Source organism: Sus scrofa, chromosome 6 (assembly GCF_000003025.6).
Source record: "Sus scrofa isolate TJ Tabasco breed Duroc chromosome 6, Sscrofa11.1, whole genome shotgun sequence".
NCBI classification, from domain to species: Eukaryota; Metazoa; Chordata; class Mammalia; order Artiodactyla; family Suidae; genus Sus; species Sus scrofa.
The window spans coordinates 132,103,576-132,124,004 of NC_010448.4; the positions used below are offsets into that span (position 1 = coordinate 132,103,576).

The window sequence follows — 20,429 nt, forward strand, 5'->3', positions numbered from 1 at the left end:
GTGGGTGCAATCACCATCAAGGGGAGCCAGCTTGGAATGGCTGTCCTGTAGGTGAGGTGGGGGCTGTTCTAAAGTATCTATGGAAGTGGCTACCTTATATAAGGGCAAGACAGATGGGTAGCCAACAAAGTTATTATTTAATATATAATCAAAAGAGATTTAAAAAAAGCAGATGAGCAGAAGAATGAGGTCAGGTAACTGACTGGAAAATCTTCAATCTTTTTTACTTTGCCTGCAGATCTGAGTCTGCTCTCAGATCCAGAACCCATTGATTTAAAGACATACAGAATCCCCATGAGAAAGGAACTGCAACATAACGGCAAGTATGACTCTCTAGGCCCTCCCTCAAAGAACAAGAGTAGCCTGGGGCAGAGCAGGTACTCAGATCTTTCTGGGACTATTAGATACAAAGTATGATTTGATGCTGATAGCACCATCATGAGCCCCCTGCTAGAGTGGGATTTATGCTTGTCAGGAAGTAAATAGAGGCCCATAAATCCTGGCCCAGATTTATGTCATAGTGGGTCTACTGGGTCCACACACTCACCCAGTGGTAATTTATCTGGTCCTTAAGAATGTATAATTTATTGGACCTATTAGAAGTTGATAGAATTCTATCATTGTTTTCTTGATTGGCTATCGTATTGGCAAAATCCAAGTAGAAGTCCTCAAAGCTATCTCCTCTGCCGAGTTAGTAAATCAAAATCAAGGATCACATCTTGGCGTTCCTGTTGTGGCTCAGTGGTTAACAAATTTGAGTAGGAACCATGAGATTTCAGGTTTGATCCCCTGCCCCACGCAGTGGGTTTAAGATCTGGCGTTGTGTGAGCTGTGGTGTAGGTTGGAGATGTGGCTTGGATCCCAAGTTGCTGTGGCTGTGGTGTAGGCTGGCGGCTACAGCTCCGATTCAACCCCTAGCCTGGGAACCTCCATATGCCACAGGTGTGGCCCTAGAAAAAGACAAAAAAAAAAAAAAAAAAAATCACATCTCGAGGAAAATTGCATGGAGTTGTTTGATTCTCAGAGATTTAAAGGATGCAGGGTTGAGGACCTCCAATTCACCAGTCTAGATGATACACAAACTAGATGGGTCATGGCGGATAACAGTGGGCTACTGCCAGTGTAAGCAAGTTTTCATTTCAATAGCTGCTGCTACGCCGTGTTTGATATATGGACCAGGGCAAGTTACCTGGATACAAGGTTTTGGTTATTATTCTGGCAAATATGTTCAATAACCATTTGGAAGGAGGCTCAGAAGCAGTTTACATTCATAAGGATGAACAATAGCTGTCATGGTCTTTACTCAGTATTATGTTAATTCTTTAGCTCAGGCAAAATATAAGGGACTAGGACTCTCTAGACATTCTGCAGAGTATCACACTTGTGCACCCTAGGGGTAATATCATATTAGTTAGAGCAAGGAACTCACTTTATGGCAAAGGAAGCATGTCAGTGCACACATGACCATAGGGTTCACTGGCCCTACCACACTCTGACACAACTAGGGCCCCATCTTAGAGATGACACTGTGAGGATGCATACTGAGCAGGTAGAATACATGAGTCCAGGAATCAAGTGGTGGACCTAAATCAGACACAACTCATTGTTACTTGCAGTGATCCATCCTCGTAACTTTAGGTTTTGTGAGTTTAGAGGTCCAGTGAAGAGAAAATTCCACCAGAGGATATAGGAGTAGTCTCAGTAAATGTAAAGCTATTTTCAGTTTACGTTGGGTTCCTCATGTCAGAAGCCTAGCTGGCACAAAAATAATTAGTATATTGATAGGGAAACTGACCTTATTATGGCTGAAGAGGCAGCAATGATGCCGCATATTGGCAATCAGGGAGCAATGTATTTGTTGTTCAGGTGATCTTTGGGACATTGTTTGGTATTATCATGCCTTGTTTAACTGTAATGGACAAGTACAGCATTCAGGTTCTGTCACCAGGTGCTCAGACACCTCAGAGAGGCTAATTTGGTTAACCTTGACAATCTACCCCCAGACAATCTACCTAGATCTGCGGAAGTAGCTGCCCACAGGGAGGAGCATCTAGAAGGGTGATGGAGGAGGGAGAAGATGGCTATTTTATGGCTTTGGGACAAACCAAAGCAGGAGAAGCTGTAATTTGTTCTGCTATCTCTTCTTTTACACACTAGTTCAGAAAACACTATGTGAAAATACTACACTAACCAGAATCCTAGGCAGAACACTTAATATAAGAAGCAAGTTCTGGAGTTCCCGTCGTGGCGCAGTGGTTAACGAATCCGACTAGGAACCAGGAGGTTTCGGGTTCGGTCCCTGCCCTTGCTCAGTGGGTTAAGGATCCGGCGTTGCCATGAGCTGTGGTGTAGGTTGCAGACGTGGTTCGGATCCCACGTTGCTGTGGCTCTGGCGTAGGCCAGTGGCTACAGCTCAGATTCGACCCCTAGCGTGGGAAGCTCCATATGCCGCGGGAGCGGCCCAAAGAAATAGCAAAAAAAGACCAAAAAAAAAAAAAAAAAAAAAAAAAGAAAGAAAGAAAAAAGAAGCAAGTTCTGAGCAGTGCAAGGGTTGGACTGCTGTGTTGTTGGTGTCTCTCCCATCCACTGGCTGTTGTGAGTGTTTGGCTGCTAACAGCTCATAGCTGCACCCTTCCCAAAGATTTGCCTTCAGTTGAATAGTGCCAACTCAGCTGAAAATTACTCTCCCTGAGCATAAGAGGTGTTAATCCTGTGGTACAATTTCTGTTCCAGAGTTTCCCAAGGCACCAGGCTAAGCAAAAGCTATTTTTCATACAAGACTGCATTCTTCATGGTTATCTTCTGCCCATTCTGCTTCTCTTGCTCCCCACCTCCTATAAGCAGTCCCTTAATAAATCATTTTTGGAATAATTTCAATCTTGGGCCCTACTTTCAGGAATTCTAACTTAAGACACCATTTTCTGCTATTAACCATAGTGGAAAAATCTCTCATCTGTCCATATCAATCTGAACCAAACTTGATAGTACGCACAGGAAAAGTTGCACCGATTGAAGGTGCCAATTAAAAAAAAAAATCATTGTAAATTCTCTCCTTAATTTATTACTATGGAAAAGGCTCTCTTTCATTTTTAATTCTCAGCTTTACTCTAACTGATGACCACTCTTCTATTCTTGTTACTCTCCAAATCTTCCTTTATACTCATGTCAACTATCTTCTAAAACAATTCTGATCATCTTACTCCCCTGCTTAGACATTTTGGTGACTTTCCACTGTTTGCTGGATGAAGTCTTAACTCTTTATTTTTTTTTTTTTTTTTTTTTTTTTTTTTTTTTTTTGCTATTTCTTTGGGCCGCTTCCGCGGCATATGGAGGTTCCCAGGCTAGGGGTCGAATCGGAGCTGTAGCCACCGGCCTACGCCAGAGCCACAGCAACGTGGGATCCGAGCCGCGTCTGCAACCTACACCACAGCTCACGGCAACGCCGGATCGTTAACCCACTGAGCAAGGGCAGGGACCGAACCCGCAACCTCATGGTTCCTAGTCGGATTCGTTAACCACTGCGCCACGACGGGAACTCCTTAACTCTTTAGCATAACATACAAGACTTTGTTTATTGGCCTACAATTTGGAACTGAATTATGGTAGACTCTTCCCCTTCCATACAGCCTGTACACCATGTGCTACAGTCAGACTCAACAACTTATTCCCTGAATAAGACATGCTCTGGTTTGAATCTGTGCTATTCCTTCTGCCTGGGATGGCTCCTCCTTCTTCTGCTTGTAAATACCACCTTATACTTTAAGCTACAACTTATTTATCAACTTTTCTGTGAAACTGTTATCAATCAACCCAGCACTTCTTTCCAAACTCCAGGAAGAATTAATAACTTCCTTCTCTGTGCTCTTATAGCACAGTACACATCTTGAGTTATAAAGCTTGTCATATATTTTTATGATTGTTTAATGATATGTCTTCCTCCCTTACAAAAATTTGAATTTTCCAAGGGTCATGTGATTTGGTTTTGCATCTGCAATAATTATCACATGGTTTAGCATAGTATTCTTAAACATATGTGTATATGTATTTATATAAAAATAAAAATGTATATACATTTCTAAAAAGAATACTATGCTAAGCCATGTGATAATTATTATCAGATGTGGATATATATATTTACATATGATCACATGTGTGTGTATGTGTGTGTGTATATATATATATATGCATATACATATATATAATTGGAGGAAGAACTTAGCTTGTTCTTAGCTTCTCAGTGTGACAAGTTGGTCTGTTCTATTCCTACCTTCAATCCTTTTCCTCTTGTAGATGATTTGGAAACTGAAGACAGTCTTTTTAAAAATTTTTTTTTAATTTTATGATTTGAAGACAGTTTTTGGACAACTGTCTGCTCATCTAAATCAAAGGACTGTCCACATCTTCAGCCCATCATTGTATGAGCTTTTGTAGCTTTACCTCCTATGTATTATACCAGTTCATGCTCCCTGTGATTTGTAACAAACGGGCTAAGAAACAAACTTCCAAGTGGCAAGAGCAAGCCTGAGGTTTCACTAGGAGACCTAAATGCAAGCCTATATTTTGTCTCTCCTTGAAGGTGAAAGTAAGCCAGGGAGACCTGAGAGAAAACTGCATTAGAAGTAGCCAACTTCCACCTCCTTCATAACTTCTTTGCACTGTAGTCACTCTGGAGGCCAGTTTAATTGGCCAGTGTTTCTGATTCATCTAGACTTTCATAAGCAGCAAGTGATGCTAAGTTTTCAGGTTTTTTTTTTTTAACATTTCCTTATATTTTTGAAGGGCTAAATTGTGGATATAGCCTTAGGAAGTTCAAATAAATACACTTAAAAAATCCCCAGTGTATAATTAGAAATTGCATTAGATTCTAGAATAAATCTGAAGGTAAAAATGATAATAAAATGCTCTTCATTATAGGAAACTCAATGGTTAATGTGGCATAAAGCCTGGTTATGAGAATCTGACCTGATGATATTCATTCTTTCCTCCAGCCACATTCTCAGCCTCAGCTCCTCTAGCCCCCTCTGACTTCAAAGGAAACTCTGCATGAAGGGGGAGGGCACACAATAGAAGAATTGGTTCAATTATCCCCCTCTGTTTGGAAATGAGCAAAGATTATAGATATGTTTTCTTCTTTCTGTGCTTCGGACTATATAATGCCAATTAGCTTAAGCAAAAACCCCTACCCTGGCTAATGCATAGATTTGGATTATACCAAAACTGCATAAATTGGAAACAAGATATTAATAATAATCCATAATGGTGTGATACAGTGGAATACATGTTTATTTTCATTGGCTTTAGCTGGTACGATAAAAAAAAGTAAATTTTATATTTTATATTTTTATATTTTATATTTTATATTTAAAATTTTATATTTATATTTATATTTATTATATATTTATATTTTATATATTATATTTATATTTATTATGCCCTGACTTTTTTGATTCTTCTTCACCACTTTATATTATGAATGAGGTAATTAAAAGAGTCTACTTCTCTCCTGTTCTACTATAGGGCATATTTGCCCTGCTAAATGTGTTTGTGTGTTTGTGAATGTGTATGTGTGTGTGCACATTGATTATTTTAACTAATGTTTGAAAATGAAATTGTAATGCTAAAGGCCAAAGGAATGAATCAGTCTGACTTGGTAATTAAAAGACCATACATGAAGTATTAACCAAGAACCACTGTTAGACTTTCATTCTCAACCTGAAATGAAAAGGCAAGCATAATAATCTCACATCACCTCTGAAAATGATGTCAGGAAATATTTTCTCAGAGTCAGCTACTGGTCAAGACTTACATCAAGTTAAACAAAATAATGAAGGATCAGGGAATCTGGAAGGGCCAAAAGTTCGAATAAGAGACCTTTAGACCTTCCCCGCAGTGCATGATAATACTTCCTGTTTGCATGGTAGGTGCTTACCATTCCCTGAAAGCAAAGGCATTTACGACTTCCACATAAAGGACTAAATGCTCTGGTCCCACTCTTCCTATTCAGGATTATTTTCTACAATAATCAATACAATTTGAACTACTAAATGAAAACAACAGCAACGACAACAATAACACAATCCTTAGTGGACCAATCTACTTAAAGTGTGTCTTACAAAGCTTCCAGTGTTTGGGGGGTTGTCCAGACTACAAAAGAATTATGTTAACTTGGAATGAATTTTATCAAGGGTTGGCTTGCAGTTTAAATGTCTTTTGTAGAGATTCTGTTTCCCTTATGAAAATGAATAGATTTCTATATTAGCCCACCAGAGCTGATAGCAATGAAAATAGCTGGAGATATGACTTCAAAAATGCTTTAGTTTGAGTTGTTTCTGCTCACAAATATAGAAGGCTGTAGATAAAGAACATGAAGGTATTTTTTGCCATTCTAACACAGATTAGAAATATATAAAATATAAAGGAGGGTTTTTTTTAGTGAATTCTATGATGTAGCAAGCCCTCAGCTTTAGTGGTTTGTCATTTATTAGCTAGCTTTTAGGCTTGATTTACTAACGCCCCAAGAAAACAAAGCAAGACACTTGAATGCAAACCTTTCAACCAGGTAACTCCACAGCGTGTAAGTGGAAGCAAATGACATTTCCTCAGGAAAAGCTTGGAAATGACCAATGTTCCACATTTTATTAATCCATGTTTAACCTGAAGCCTAGAGACTAGCTCCCCTCTCTTCCTGTGTTCAAAATATCTATTACCAACTCTACACTGTTGAAGTTTACATGACAGGCCATTTCAACACTTTTGTTTAGTTAGATGGAAGTGCATCACTTTTAAAGAAAAGCCCTATTGCCAAAAAATATAAACAGCTCTAACTTTGATTAATATAAATATTTAAAAACCAGAACATTCTGTTACATCTTACAAAAACAATCTCAATGTAGCTGATGGGAAAGAAAAAGTACTTTCATACATTAGATGAATCCAACAAAATACAGCTGCAGAACAAAGTTTTAAGCAAATATGAATTGTTTGTCTTTTCACAGGGCTACAGTATTTACTTAAATGGAGTTATTTTAGGACACTTTATGTTTCATTAGCAAAAACAAAAAGTTTTTTCTCTTTCATTTTGTTTCTAAAGTATTTGATTTAAATTTCAAAGTCCTCTAATTAAAAACCACCATTAAAATGATTCCTTCTTATTAGGATTGAGCTAATAAGCCACTGGACAAGAGATGTGTGAAATGAATAGATGAAGAAAAACACTGACAGCAAAAGCGAGGTCTGGAGGGTGAAGTTAGTTTATTAGGCCCCGTTTGTCATGAATGGCCCTGCAGCACATATAAAAGCAAATCCCTCTACCTTAGAAGATTAATTCTGAAGGAGGCACTCTTGGGTCAAAGTATACATAAGCGTGTGCCTAATCTCAGAGAAATCAGGCTATTTTCTCACAGCAATTAAGCAGAGGTCTGGGGTTTCACCCACAGTGTATTTAAACACAGGATACAATTAAACCCCAAAGTATTAATATCTTTGCTCTGCAAAATTGCCCAGGAAATACATTTTGCTCCCTTTCAAATGAAAAGCAAGGCAAATTAAGAGAATAACTCGATTCTTAGCTAAGTTGCTTGAAATAAGAGTGTTGTATTTTCTCCTAATTGCAAATATCTTATGTACATAAAGACAGTTCTTACTTTACAACAGGGTAAGAGTTATACGCTTTCTAGCTCCTTTAATCTAAATAACGAATCTTAGAAGTTTGCATGAAAATGTATTGTTTTAAACTGTAATTAAATTTCTTATTCAGCTTATGTTAAAAATCAACTCTTTATAAAAATCAAAGCACTCACTCTTTACCACAAACAAAATGTCACTACTGGGAAGCTTTGCAACCAATCCAAAGAGTAAAGAAGTAAATGTAATCATAAGCAACCCAGTGTTCAGAGGGATTGCTTTCTGCAGATATTTTTCTTGAATTTATTTTATTCACATACCCATCTCAAGTCAAAATTTAATCTTCTGGAGAAAATTACTGCCAGTTTAAAACACTGTTTTAAAAATGCTAAATACTGGAGTTCTCCTGTGGTGCATGAGGTTAAAGATCTGGTGTTTTCACTGCAGTGACTCGGGTCAGTGCTATGGCATGGGTTCAGTCCTTGGCCTGGGGACTTCCACATGCCTCAGGTGTGGCCCCCCCAAAAAACACCACTAAATATTAAAAAAAGATAACTTTTATTTGTTGTGCATCATTTCCCTAAAGGAACAACTTTTCACAGAAAAAATTATATTAAGTAAACCACTGCCTTTATTCAGATCTTGGGGAAAAAGCCCTTCTGCATTAAAAAACAAAACAAAGCAAAACTGACCATGTTGTAATTGCTGTTACTTCCCTTTTGTTTACATATCAGATGAATATTCCATTTTATTGCTAAACCAAATTCTTTTTGGCTTTTGGTGGCCGAAGGGGTGAAGGAGCAGTGGAAGGAAATTGGTCTTGGAATAGGAAAGGATAGAAATAAATAGTTTTTCATTTATATAGCTGACTCAATAGTTGCTTCGTTACTATAAGAATTTCTAGAAAGATAGTTTTGGTATATGATCCAGTGAAAGATCTTATAACCCATGACACATGGGCATGTTCTTAGAAATTAATAAAACTGAAAGAATGATGCAAAATAGAATGGATCAGATGTGGGATGGTATGCACATGTGTACTAACATATTTTTCCTCCCTAAAGCTCAACTGTTGCTTTTAGGAGCTGGGTATTTAACCACACTATAAATGGTTTGGGTACTTTTTGATGTGTGCTGGCCTATGTGAGAAGGCATGCAATCTGAATTTTACAAAGGATTGTTTTACTAGGACCGATGACTTTAATAGTACTTCTTGCTGACATCACTGGCAAATTGGTCTACTCTGTAACCTTTAAAAGTGCAGCATATCCCAAAACGAGTTACTTATTAAACAAATGTTCTTTTTTTTTTTTTTTTGAGTGCAACTGACCTTTAAATGATTATTTCTCAGCACTTGCAACAAAGAGAATCTCACCTATCACCTTTACACTTTTGATGCTGCAGTGAGTAGATCCATAACCTTTTCACAACACTTAACATGCCACACAACATGGAATTACAAACGCTAATGAGTGCTTTTTTCTTTTAAGGGGGAAGTTCTATTATTTTATTAAATTGTTGCAATACAGAGAAGCCATGGAAAAGTATAACAATAAATCATTATCTTGATCAATCTGAAACCATTTTAGAAAATGTAACTCCAAAGTGCCAGAGAGAAATTCAGTGCTAAAGACAGTGCTAAAAACTTCTCCCAAAGTTTTCTCCCTTCAACTTCCAAGGAGAGTTATGTGTGGGTGTATATGTTGGCAGGGGGAGGCGTGGGTGGGGGCCGGGGTGGTGGGAGAGGTGAGGGAAGGCATGAGTTAAACAGTTGTATCTGATTGAATAACACATTATCTTTAGGTTCAGGCACTTAGGTAATATTTGTAGGCAATTTGAATTAAGCCTACATGCAATTAGTACACCACCCCATTTTCACTACCTGGAAGAAAAGCTTTTGAAACACCACAAGTATTGATAGAATATACACATATATCCTGTGATGTTAGAGATTTTAAGATCCTGCTTTCTTCAGAAATGGACAAGCACAATCCAGTCAAGGTTTTCCTTAATTAAGTGAAGATGGTAACGACAAACTTTATTCTTCAGGAAACAAATCCAGTCTCCACATATTGGCTAGAGCTAATGTTTTCTGAGATCTTTTTATTGGTGTGTAAGGCGATCCATGTTACTTCAAATGCCAACACCCTTTTCTTGAGCAGATAGCCTATTTACCTCTTAATAGAACTGATGAATCTGATAAAGGTCTCATTAGCCTAAATATTTTCCCTCTTACAGAAAAGCCATATTCCAATTCTGAAAATAATTCAAGAAAACTTACTCGATCTGAAGGATTCAAACACTGGACCAAAGTGGTATGTTCATACTTTTCATATATTTTAACAGTGATATATACTTACCTGCTCATGTTCGAGAATAAACTTTTTCCTTGCAAAGTTGACCTTATTTATAAAATACTGTTTTAGAAGGGTGTTGGAATCTTAAGGAGGATTTTTAAATATTAACTCTCCACAGAATGAAGATGCATTTGTCACTTGTGTGTTTGTTCTCTCTTTCCTCTTTTCCCATTATCTCTTATGAAGTGAGCATAGCGGAATTAATTACAGAGAAATGTGAAAGATTTTTCCTAAATAATGAAAAAAACTGTTTTGAAATAATGTTCACTTACAGTTTTCTTTGTGGCTCTGACTTGGTACTATTTTGTAAAGCATGAGGGGCGGCCACAAGCCTTCATCAGAGAAATCAAAATTAACGTCCTTTGGAAACATTGGGCTCTAAAAGAGAAGAAAATAATAGCAGAGATATGACTGATTTGTATTCCTTTAGTTTAATTTACAAAAAAGGCAAATCAATTATTTTATTGCATGTAATCACAAAGAAAAATACCTAAACTTAAGACTAAACTGACTCACTGTCAAGACTTCCAGGGTCTTATTCATTAATTACAGGGGCTGCCGACAAACAACAGAAGAAAATCGACAATGCTGGATAAAATAATCATCAAGGGCTTCGATGTCTGTAAAGTATTTAAATTCTTGAAATTGAATATTTACGATGAGTGATGCTCCTTTAATTTGTACCATATTCCTGCCCGTTCTCAGCTCTGACTGCGCTCAGAAAGCCCAGATGCTCCTGTCCTTTTTCCACGCCCACCTTTCACTAGGCTTCATCAAGGCTTTCTTTGCTGACATCATGCCTGTTAGAAAACTGAGCACCCAGTGTCACTGACAGTTTCTCAAGTGCCCGCTCATCTTGTGATACGCATCTCCATCCTTAACAATGGTTCAGTTTCAATATCCTTTCTGCCCTTTCACAGGCAGCACCGGTGAAACAGTTGTGAAGTTGACTTTGCACTCAGCAATATAATGTAAGCCAGTGTGGGCTTACCTCCTCGGGGTTAGTGAACTCACGCTGTCTGTGAGCACAGACAACACTGTGGCCACAGATGTGACTGGTTAACTGTACAAGCAAGGAGGATAAATCCACATAACAATACTTCATTCACCAAGGAAATCTGCAGTGGATTACAGCTTCTCTATGGTTAAGTCTGGTCTTAATTTACTGCTTTTATTCAGTTTTCAACCACAAACAAGCCCCTTATGAGGCATTCACTATGCAGAATTGACAACTCTTTTTATCTACTTGAAAAATATTTTTGGATAATAATTTATGGTTACAAAATATTTTAAGCAGTTTGAATGGTTATATTATATTCTTTCAATGCTTAATGATGCAGTATCCCCTGTAAAAATGGAATGCCAGGCAATCTGGTAATTTTACATACAGTATTTATAACAACAGAGCAATTTGGCCATATAGAAACACAAATTACAAAAAAAAAAACCCTATATATTTCATTGGAATTTTTTAAAAGACATTTTTTTAAAGCTCTTAAATTGTATTTCAGGAGAAAATCAGAGTTCAGAAGAGTGGGTAAAGGCCCTCTATATATGGGTGAAAAAATACTTTCGGCAAGCACCATATTTTATTTATGGATTATTATGTTTAAAATAGCAGATTTTAACACCCATCAGAAGGAAAAAAAGCTGAAGCTCTCTCTGAGGATGCAAGGGAGAGTTCATATGCTATCTATATTTTATACATGAAACCAAAAATGTGGGTAGGTTTGTAATTTTTTACTGCCAAACTCATTCTCTTAATTTATAGTCTGAATTAATGCCGTCCTTCAAAAAAATCCACCTGAAGGTGCTCGTTATTATTGGGTACAGAATCCTTTTCAAAAACTGTTTGCCAGTAACTGGAATTACCGTGAAAACCCTAAGTAGGCTGAAAAACATCATCTACCTTTAATAAGTGGCAAGTGCCAGGATCAGAGCTTGTCATTTAAATGTTCATCTTCTAGTATTGCCAGTCAGTGACCCTGTAACTGGAAATGGGACCCATGTAAATAAGATGGAATGTATTTTATAAACTCAGACAATGGAAGCAGTGTGGTTGATGTTCTTTGAGATGATAGAGTTCCTTTTGCATTGCTTTAGATTAATTTAAACCATGGATACAAAAAGCTTCATAACTTTCCTCTTGGCAGAATTTGAGCACTTTTAGACTCATTGACACTAAGGGATTCTTCCCATTGCAGGATGAACTCCCTGAAGATAAACAAAGGAAAACATTCAACTGAGGTACTTGCCGTGTTTTCCTCATTAGTGGCTACACTGACTTGAGCAGGGAATGAGTGCTTGGGGAAAAGCAGCCTTGGCATTAACAAGAAAGGACATTGCTTTTACAAGGAAGAACACGTTATGGTTTTTTAAAACATTTCTCCTCAAGTGCCATATGTAAATCATATTTAAAAAAACCCCAAATTATGTGTGTGCTTCAGGGGTGAAAACTACATAAATGTGCAATAGAAAAATAATGAACTGTAGCACTTTGGTTAGTTAAGCAATTATTGCTTCTTTATAGACTCGAATGCTGAATGGTTTTTATCATAAAAACAGGTGGGGCTTGCTTTTTTGTTTATTGTTGTTTGTTTGTAATTTCGCTTAAAAGAATTATGTGATCGTTCTTTTTATTGTAGAACTTGTTATGTTCTGCCTCTAATCTGGTAGCTAGGTTTCATTACCTTCCTGAATGTTCTAATGAAGGTGTAAAAGAAAAGGTTAGAAAGGTGATAAATTAGACATCAGAAGCATCAGATTCAAATGTCAATTAACATAATTCCTCAATCATTTATATTAGAATAGTTCCATTAACAGTATCACAGCTACCTTCTGTTGTTTATCACAAACCTATTAACATGTAGATAAGAGCAACTTCGGTAACAGAATAGAGAGGTTTGGAATTATGACAACTGCAATGAACTAGCCTCGTTAGTACAGGCAAAAATAACTTTCTAATCACCAGCTATGGGTCAATGAGCACAACATTCCAAGGAAGATTTGGTGCATTCCCTCCAATCCAGGCGGTGCACAGACCCCTAATGTTCCTACATCATTTACATTTCACCCTGTACCCGGATGCCATCTCATTTCTCCTTCCTCTTCCTGCCAAGCATTATATGTGAAGTTAGAGTGGGAGGGTCATTTAACAATGAATTTCCCCATTGTATAACCATTACAAAGCTATCCAGGCTAAATAACTTGTTGTTTTTTAAGTCACTGTGCAATTTCAAGGTTTTAATGGTCCTTAAAATATAATACCCTGTGTCATTTATTTCCTGAAGTGAAAGCTAGTGCCAGCCTTTGGAATTCATGTAAAACAAGTGGTTCAATATGTTTTGAAGAGAGAATGAAAACTTGATAAGCAATTAATCTACTCTGAATGCTTTCCTAATGGCTTGTGCCTTTTCTTACTGATTTTTTTTTTAAATCCAGATTTACTCCAAAGAAAATCAAATAAAACACATATCTAAATCTTTCTACAGTGCATTTTTTTAGAGTGAAACCCACAGACAGCGAGGCAGGAAAAATTGAACATTTAAATAATTTTAAAATAATTTAAAAATAAAGGTATTTCTGGTTGAATAGTAGTAACTGGTTTTTTTTTCTTCTGTGCCTTGAAGCTATGTGAGAAGGGAAAGATTTGAAACAGGAAACTTGGGTAAATGAGCATAGAGAACAGTCTAATTTCCTAACAGGATAATCTTGCAAGTGACACCTGGTTGGGGAAGTGAAGTTGTCTTACTCTGACTGCTGATTTGCAAAGGCCCAGGCTTGAGGATTAAGGCAGGCCAGAGACATCACTGAGACTTAAGACTCAGCTATAGAAGAGAGCTGAGTCTGGTTGATGTGCCTGCCAGCCAGAGTATCACCAAGGAGGCTGGCAAGAACATAAAGAAGATTTGCCATTAAAGTCCTATTGTAAGAAGACACGGTATGGGCCAAGGAGACCCTTTTTGGAGGACCACATGGGACATGCAGATTGAAGAGTAGTAGAAGGGAATGCATTTCACTGCTGAGTAGGGTCAAGAAAACTAGAGCCTGGCATGAATTCATGCAAGGTAAATTTGTATTGGTGAGGACTACAGATGAAAAAATCATGACGTTTCCGACTCAACCAAGATTATCATCCATTGAGTGTCTCTCCCTCGGCACAGTGGTGCAAGATAGAAACGGCAAATCCAAAGATACAGAAATCAATGAAAGATTGGAGTTAGAGGAGCAGAATTAACAGGGACAGTAACTAAGTAGGAGAGCTTACTCTCGAGTAAATACGAAAGGAGTCTCAGGGGCTTTTGCACAGTAGGATATTTCAAGAAACCTTCCTTGTAGCAAAATGATAACCATGGCTGAAAGGAAAAGCAGGGACTCCAACAAGACAATGTGTGTATCCAAGACTAGGAATGAGACTGAGATCATGACTATTTCTTAGTGAGGAAGTACCGGAGGTTAAAGAACTTCATAATACTACATTTATTTTATAAGAATGATAATTGCATACATATACATTTATGAATATACCTAAGTTAATTCCTTGGTAACACATATATAGCCTTTCCCCAAGTTGCTGACTTAATCAAGAAAAGAACTCTGAATGCCAAAGTCCCAAGGTGTAGAACACTAACTCAGGTGCCAAGTAGAAACACCTGAAATGTGGGTGTGCCAAACTAAGCATTCCATCATATTTTTGGCACCCAGAAAAGACTGGCCTCAATTGAATCTGCTGCATACTTTAAAACCTGGATGATGCCTATCATCTGAATAGGGTTATTCTCTGGTTGGCGTATTGCCAAGTAACCCAATTTTGGAATAGCACAAATTTTAATTATATGTTTCATTTAACTGACACCTGTCCTTGGAGGCTATCATTAAAATGTAACAAGCTATGATGTGGGAACTATTATTACCTATGATTTATACACAGGCAAAAATAAATAAGTAGAGAAAGAAAGAAAGGCTGAGCCCTTTAGAGGAATGGTAGATTTGGAAGACCAGAGACTACACTGGTTAAAAGAGCTCTGTATCACTTACCTGGGAAATTTACAGAAAATGAAAGCCCAGATCATTGAATTTCTGGTGTTGTAGGTATAATTTTACTAAATATCCACTTCATCCATCATTTCATGTTGTGAATATAGCATACCACTCTTGTCCTGAGTAAAATGGGAAAAAATGCCTCCTAAATAAAATGCTTGACTTTGAGAAGGCATCAGTTTCACAAGTAAGTTCTATCAATTTTAAAATCTCATACAATTTGTTTTCTACATTTAGTATGCTCAAGAGGAAAAGTATGATGAGGGAAGGGGTCAGGGTGTACATGAAACAAAATAGATAATGGGTTGATAATTACTGAATTTGGATAGTAGGTACACAGGGATTTGTTATACTATTTCTGTTTATTTTAGTGTAAGTTTGGAATTTTCCATAGTAAAAAGTTAAAAGAATTTCAATTTAGAGAAGCATTTAAAGATACTTGTAAAATTTATTTGAGCAAATTAATTAATTTTATACTGTAAAATTTGGCCATAAACAGCAGAATGAAACATCTTATATTAATTACATTACATTACTACACTTATGTTAAAGATCCCACTGTAACTATACCAAGTTCTTCTAAAAATGGAAAACCAAAAAATCTGTATATGTTTTTCTGGTCTCTGCATTCACAAGCAGTCTTTTTATAACAGCCCTAGGTTTCTACACTGAATGCCAAATATGCTTCCCGTTTAGATCAAATTTAGCTTTAACTAAAATAATTAGCCCTCAATTTTAATTCTAATGGAAATGTAAGACTCTTCACTATTCAGTGATAGTGGCACTATTAGATACTGCTGCTAACAGTGATTTGTATGAAATAATTAGCAGACTGTTTCTGCTGTAGATACACATGCAGAATTTGTTCTAAACCAAAGACAAAATAATAATAAAAACTACTGGCTTTTAACCTTTCCTTGAATTTAAATAAAAAATGTGTACTGGAACTGCACATTAATAAAGCTTGTTAAGCTTGGAAGAATATTTTACATTCATCTGTGGTTCATCAGACAGGTTCATGACCTCAGTAGAATTGCTCTAGCTCCTGCAGTTCTTAAATCGGCATGAGGGAGGACACAAAATATTATTTTACCATTAGAAAATGTTACTAGAATTGACAGAAACAAGGAAACACACTCTGAAACTGAGTATATGTTCTGAAATTAGCACATATAAAACTAAAGATATTGAATGAATTGACTTATATTCCTCTAGGTATCTTAAAAAAGAAGCTATGAAAGAGCTAAATATATCACTGTGGTTTTATCCTTCATGTAGGGAATTTAAAAGTCAGCCTCTATTTTGTGTCTGGAGGTACACACACAGGGGGACCACAACCTGGTTTCACAATTTTCTAAGTTACATAGTAATGACAAAAATACATAATGATTTTCATTAACAATTTTTTTTTTCTCACAAAATGCTATTTTGGAAGTGTCCTAGTGTTCATTTTTATCCAGACTTTCCCCAAATTTCCTGTTGAATGACATTGTATGAGAGCCATTACATTCAGGGGATTGCTGTTAGCAGAGCCCCCCCCTAACGTGCTGAAGTAAGTTCAGTTGCGTCTCCATCACTCAGCCTGAGAAAATTCCATCCACAGAGCTGATTCATGCTACTTCTTTGGATCTGCTACTGGCAGCACAATAAGGGATGAATGAAATAAGCACTCAGCCGCTGAATACCCTTAAAGACCACTTGGGAACTTTATTTGGTGCCAAATAAAGTGACCTGCCAGTGTCAGCTGTGGGAAGCATATTGTACTGGGCTCTGCGGTCTGTCCTGGTTGCCTATTCATTTCTGAGGAAATTTTCAGGTATTGAATTTTAATCCATGATGCCCAATTATAATTTGGGACCCTTTTACATTAGAGACTGGGCTTCACCCCATTTGGCAATTAAGTCAGAGCTGCCTAATACATGATTTTAATTTCCGGAAAGCAGGTGCTTCCTTTGGTCAGTCACCAATCTCAGAGTTTTCCTTCCTTCTTTAGCCTAAACCATTTTCATTTTTATACTCCACCCGCCCCCTAACCGCAGACCCAACCTCTATAAGTATTCACTGCATGTTAGATGATTTTGCTGCATAAGCCTGCAGAGATTCCCATAGGCTTCTTTGAAAAGTGCTTATAACTTAAAAAAAAATTCATTTTGTAGGTATCTGTTTGATCTTCACTTTATAATAATTTACTATATTACTTTTTAAAGTAATCTGAATAAAGGCTTATTTACAACATTATCTAACACTTGCAATTATGAAGCAAGACTCCTCTGAAATAATTATTGTCTGCATTAACTTTGTCTCCTAGTTTTACCAATTCAATTAAAGACTTTTCTAACAATTCAAAAACTATGGTTGTTTGAATTTCTTTGATGCTATATATTTTCTCCAAACAGTACTTTACTGTTTAAAATAAGTATTTGAGAGAGTATCTTATAATTTGAAAAATTCAAATATAAGATACCTGATTTGGAGAGACAAGTCACATCCTACATAAAAAAGAAGTTTCCCTCCATACACATGCACCAATATGATGTGGTCTGATCTTCCAAGATTACTTTGTGCAAGACTGAGCCAATACCAGTCCAGTAGAGCCAGTAAAGAGGAAATTGGGAAAAAGATGTCAGTTTGTGTCAATGATAGGTTCTTTAGTCCTTTTATTGCTATGAAGTGCCTACCTCCCTATTGCCATTCCCACACATGAATTACAAAATACTCCAGAAATACTGTTGGTAGGATGATCACCAGCAGGCTTAAATTTATTTATTTATATTTTCATACTATTATTATTGTTTGTCTTTTTAGGGCCCCAACCACAACATATGGAAGTTCCCAGGCTAGGGGTCAAATTGGAGCTACGGCTGCTGGCCTATGCCACAGCCACAGCAACGTTGGATCTGAGCCACGTCTGTGACCTACACCACAGCTCATGGCAATGTCAGATCCTTAACCCACTGAGCAAGGCCAGGGATCGAATCTGAGTCCTCACGGATACTAGTCAGATTCGTTTCTGCTGAGCCACGACGGGAAATCCAGTGGGGTTAAATTTAAACTTTTGGTAGCTGAAGGCAAATCTAAATCATTGGTAAAGGTGGGTAAAAGGGAGAGGAAGCAAAACAAAAACAAAAACAACCTCCTTTCCTCCTTCCCCCCCAAAAAAGTAGGAAAGAGCAAAAGGAGTTATGAAGAAACAAGGAATGAGAAAAAGTTGGAAGAATGGAAAGAAAAAGGGGTGCTTAAGTTGAGGATGCAATCGAGTGCTATCATCAATTGGCTTAATCTTTTCAGCCTTTTGCTGTTCTCTGCAGGCTGAGACCATAGATGTCTGTTAGCCAGCTGGACTCCCTGGAATTCTGTTGCATAATTAGTTAAAGATTAGCAAAACCTGAGAGTCTTTAATGGGACTATGGGCAAATGGTTCTTTTAAAAAGAGCAAAGCAATCAAACTCTGGATTTAAAAGATGCAAAATTTGAGAGCATCGGGAAAATCTTGTTACCTAATAACAACAAAAAATTGTTTAATATTTTGCTGAAAGAATTAGCTCTCCTGGAATTTAATTCATATGATTTGATTAAAACATGTGAAATTGTGGTAATGTTCTCAAACTATGTTCCAAAAAAATCCATGTCCTTGTAGATATTAACTGATGTTTCCTGAAAAAAAAAAAGTATGTCCTTATCAAATACATTCCAAGACACTAAACCATATTTGCCTTCTGGGTAAGTCACAATGCTTATTATCATATTATAGGCACTGAGAAGTCCTGCAGCTTCTCAACACTGTTGTACGGAGAAGCTCTGTTAACAGAAAAAAAAAACAAAAAACAAACAAAAAAAAAACACTGTTTATGTTGAACCCAACATTTTATAAAAGATTTGTCTATGAAATTTTTTCCCTTAAAACACTGTTAATAATTTGCATTTTCTGGAACACAATTATAAAGCAGTGTGTTCCAGTATTAGTATATAAGATTTTGTTGTTGCTTTTGTTTCGAAAAGTAGAAACACTTGATAGACACAGTAGGTATTATTTTAGGGACCAGAATATTAAAGCTTACTATGTCTGTGTAATGTATAGTTTATTAAATTGAATATGAGCTTTATACATTATGACACTATTCATTTTTAGCATGACTGGTTTTTTTTAGCCCCGCCCCCATCAACCTTTAAGCTGATTAAAGGCAGGGTCCATGTTTTTTTTTTGTTTGTTTTGTTTTGTTTTTTGTTTTTTGTCTTTTTGCTATTTCTTGGGCCGCTCCCGCGGCATATGGAGGTTCCCAGGCTAGGGGTCGAATTGGAGCTGTAGCCACCAGCCTACACCAGAGCCACAGCAACTCGGGATCCAAGCTGAGCCGCGTCTGCAACCTACACCACAGCTCACGGCAACGCCGGATCCTTAACCCACTGAGCAAGGGCAGGGACCGAACCCGCAACTTCATGGTTCCTAGTCGGATCTGTTAACCACTGCGCCACGACGGGAACTCCCCATGTTTTGTTTTCCATTGTATCTCTGAGAACTTGCATAGAGCTTGGCACATTGTAAGCACTCAATAAGTATTTGAATGAACGAACACTGTAGTAGATATTTTTTTAAGATAGATATAATGACATTAGAATGTGGATTTCAATAAAATAATTTTTGGCTTCAAAGTAAAACTAACAGAAATGAAGGTAAGAAAAACTAAATTGAACTGGTCTTTAATAGCTTTGTCAGAGGCCAATAAATTCCTCACCAATTACTCTGTTGTCTGATGCTTCATTGCTCCTGTTAGCTGCTGTATTTGAAGTCAATGTTCATTCTATTCTATAATTTTCCAATTTGTTTTAAGTCTTTATATCTTCAATTATCTTCCAATAGCTATTTCTTACCTGCCCTTTACTATTTGCAGAATGACTTCTTAAAAGCAAAACTAACAGTCAACTTCATATATCACAATATGCTCTGACAAAATTATTGAAGAGACAAGAAAAGGCAGTTAAGGCCTGGGGGTGAAGAGAGTGTGATACAGAAGAGGTAAAAGAAGTATGATGTTTAATTTATTCTACAAATATTTATGGAGTATCTATTCTATACTGGGCACAGTGTTTAAAGTCTAGACAATTCAAGGTCAGCTGAAAATATAAAATATTCATCAGACAGATATCAACAGAGTTAAGAATTACCAAAATTTCATCCCCTTTAAATCAGTTTATACTCTAGAATGACTTGATATTTTTAGAGCAATGATTTGATGGGTAAATTGTTTGCTCTGTTTTTACAGAAGTTCATCTTTTCTATCTTGACAGTGCTAACAACTTACCTACAATTGTACAGGATTTTGTGGGCCAGGACAAGACCACTTGATATGATTTTATCACATAAAATCTAAAGTAATTTTAGTTACCTTAAATCCAAAATAACTTAAAAGT

At 36.9% G+C, this 20,429-nt stretch overlaps 1 protein-coding gene across 3 annotated transcripts in view; it reads right to left on the reverse strand.

Moving 5' to 3' along the window:
- The window catches only part of ADGRL2 (adhesion G protein-coupled receptor L2), a 639,025-nt gene that overhangs the window by 376,494 nt on the left and 242,102 nt on the right, over window positions 1-20,429 (reverse strand). For all 3 annotated transcript variants that reach the window (XM_021096376.1, XM_021096387.1, XM_021096375.1), the window contains one exon: window positions 10,253-10,358. The gene's annotated coding sequence lies outside the window, so the exon portion shown is untranslated. The remainder of the gene's footprint in view (window positions 1-10,252; window positions 10,359-20,429) is intronic.